This window comes from Triticum dicoccoides, chromosome 4A (assembly GCF_002162155.2).
Source record: "Triticum dicoccoides isolate Atlit2015 ecotype Zavitan chromosome 4A, WEW_v2.0, whole genome shotgun sequence".
Taxonomy (NCBI): Eukaryota; Viridiplantae; Streptophyta; class Magnoliopsida; order Poales; family Poaceae; genus Triticum; species Triticum dicoccoides.
Window position 1 is genome coordinate 292,126,817 of NC_041386.1, and position 2,380 is coordinate 292,129,196.

A 2,380-nucleotide genomic window follows, 5' to 3' on the forward strand; every position below is an offset into this window, starting at 1 on the left:
CTGCCGCAACATTGCCAGGTGAGTTTTTGGTTTGTTCAATTGAGGCCACCCTGCGAGCTGCGTCATCCTTAGGCTGGTTAAGGGTCTGTCCCTTCAGCCATGCTATTTTGGCTATGTACTAAAGCCAGCTATGCTTTCATGAGTTGTTATGTCTGTTAACCTTGTGCTCGGCACCGCTTCATGATCAGAGGTGTCACCCTTGAGGCCCCACGCGCTTGCAGCTCTCCTGTCGACCGTCCCATGAGCAAGGGCTGGTGTGTAGCGATCCAACCTTAAACGGTCAAATCTTTGTGCATAAGTGTCATCCCTGGATTGGTAATGCTGAGACACAAAGTACTTGAAGGATTTATAGTAGAGTGCAATCACACATTGTCGGCGTTCTGGGAACGGGGGTCCCCAGACTTGCCTGCCTGCGGCCTGCGGCGTGGCTCAAGTGGGGCCCAGCGCGGCCCATCTTCATTAGCTCAAGCTCAAGACCCTCGCGAGGGGCCAAGCCTCGTGGGGCGGACGACCGGAAGATTCCTCAGAGGCAGCCTCGTCAGGCAGGCTCGCGAGGAGGCGGAGAGATCAAGGCAGGGGTACCTCACGAGGAGCCCGTGATGCAAGCCATGACGATCGAGACCAGGCGGGCGCCAGCCGGCGCCAGGCGGGCGCCGGCCTGCGCAATGTCCTTGTTTCCCCTTTGGTGCAAAGGGGGAAAGCACAAGCCAAGGCACCGGGCAAAGGTAACCATTCCGGTGCAACGAGACCAAGACCAGCAGAGCGGCAGGACGGAGGTCACCGTGGAGCCCAACATGGCATCATCACCAGTGCTTTTTGCAGCCGAAGACCACCTTTGGTCAGGATAACTTGTACTATATGTTCCCCTTCAAAATGGCTAATTGTTGGCGCCCTTCCCGCTCATTATTTGGGGAGAGGCCCAGGGCCTCTATAAATAGAGCTAGCCACCACAGAGTAAGAAGACATCTAGAAATCTGGTAGAGTCGTAGCAAAAAGAGAAAGGCGACTGAACTCACCCTAGCAGTTCATCGTACCAGCTCAAGAACACCTCTCGCGAGGCTGTTCTTCCCTTGTACTGTTCCTCATCAGCCCCTGAGGCAATCCACCACACCACACACTGGAGTAGGGTATTACACCACAATGGTGGCCAGAACCAGTATAAACGTTGTGTCCCTTGTGTTGTTCATTGTTTCCAGCTTAGATCACGCGCGGGGATTGGACGTAGATCGGTAGGGGAGAGATCTCCGCGCGCACCCCAGTGTTCGAACCTCAAGGGTCTGCTGGAACCCGGAATCCAACATTTGGCGCGCCAGGTAAGGGTGCGCCGGAATACTTCCTCCTCCGCATCGCATTCCGTCGCCTCGCCGTTCAGATGTCAACCGACCCGGCTGCCAACGCCGACCGCTGGGCAGCGTGGCCCGCCCACGCCGTGGCACCGGCCCAGGGTGACCTCAACCTTGCGCCTCAGGTAGCCTGCGCTCTGCGAGGCGCGTGCAACGCGGCCAGACGCCGCCTGCCCTCACACCACAGCAGGTGCAGGCCGCATCAAGGGCCTCAAACCATGTTGCGGCCATGGCGCCATACACCCAACAGGAGCAAGCAAACTCCAGGGTCGCGCTCACGGTGGCCCGAGAGCTGCTACGGTGTTGGCTGCTGGAGGGCGGCCGCGACGTATTGCTGGAGTGAGTCGCCGAGCTCCTGGATGCCACCGCCACAGGGACACCTCCTTTCTGCGTCTAGCTGCCACCCCAAACCCAAGGCAGGCCGTATGGAGGCGTCGTGCGCACGCACGCAATTTCTAGCGGACTCCAGGGCCCATTCAGCGTCAACACCCCCGCCGGCACCGGGCGACAAGTCGCGCCGACCTCTTCTCAGGCCAGCGAAGGGGTGCCCGCCGTGGCCTTCAGCTTCGGTGGACCGCCGCGCCATCACCCAAGACGGCGCTCCAAGCCAGGCTGCATGGCATGCGGGGCACTATAGCGAGGTGCACGGGGCGGTGGCCCCAGAAGCTTACGTGCCCCGCATGGTGGATCAGGGGTGCACACTGGAAGAAGATCATGGCTCATTCCTCGGGCCAGGCTGAGGCGAGGAGACGCCAGGAGCTGAGCTCTTTCAGGAACCACAAGAGAGCCTCGACGGCCGCACCGGCGGCGGCAATTATCGGGTACCACTCATCCCTCAGGAGCAAGCTTATGCTAACCATGGGGCGCAGGAGATACAGGTCGCCGCAGTAGGTGGCTGCCCCAATTCTACCGCCTCATACCCCTCAGGAGGAGGGCGCAGGGGGCTGCAGGAGAGGGGCCGAGATTCGCGTTCGTCACCGCGACGGCCGGAGCATGGCGTTCTCAGGAGGTAGGCCCCCTGTCGGGGAGGTGCCCAA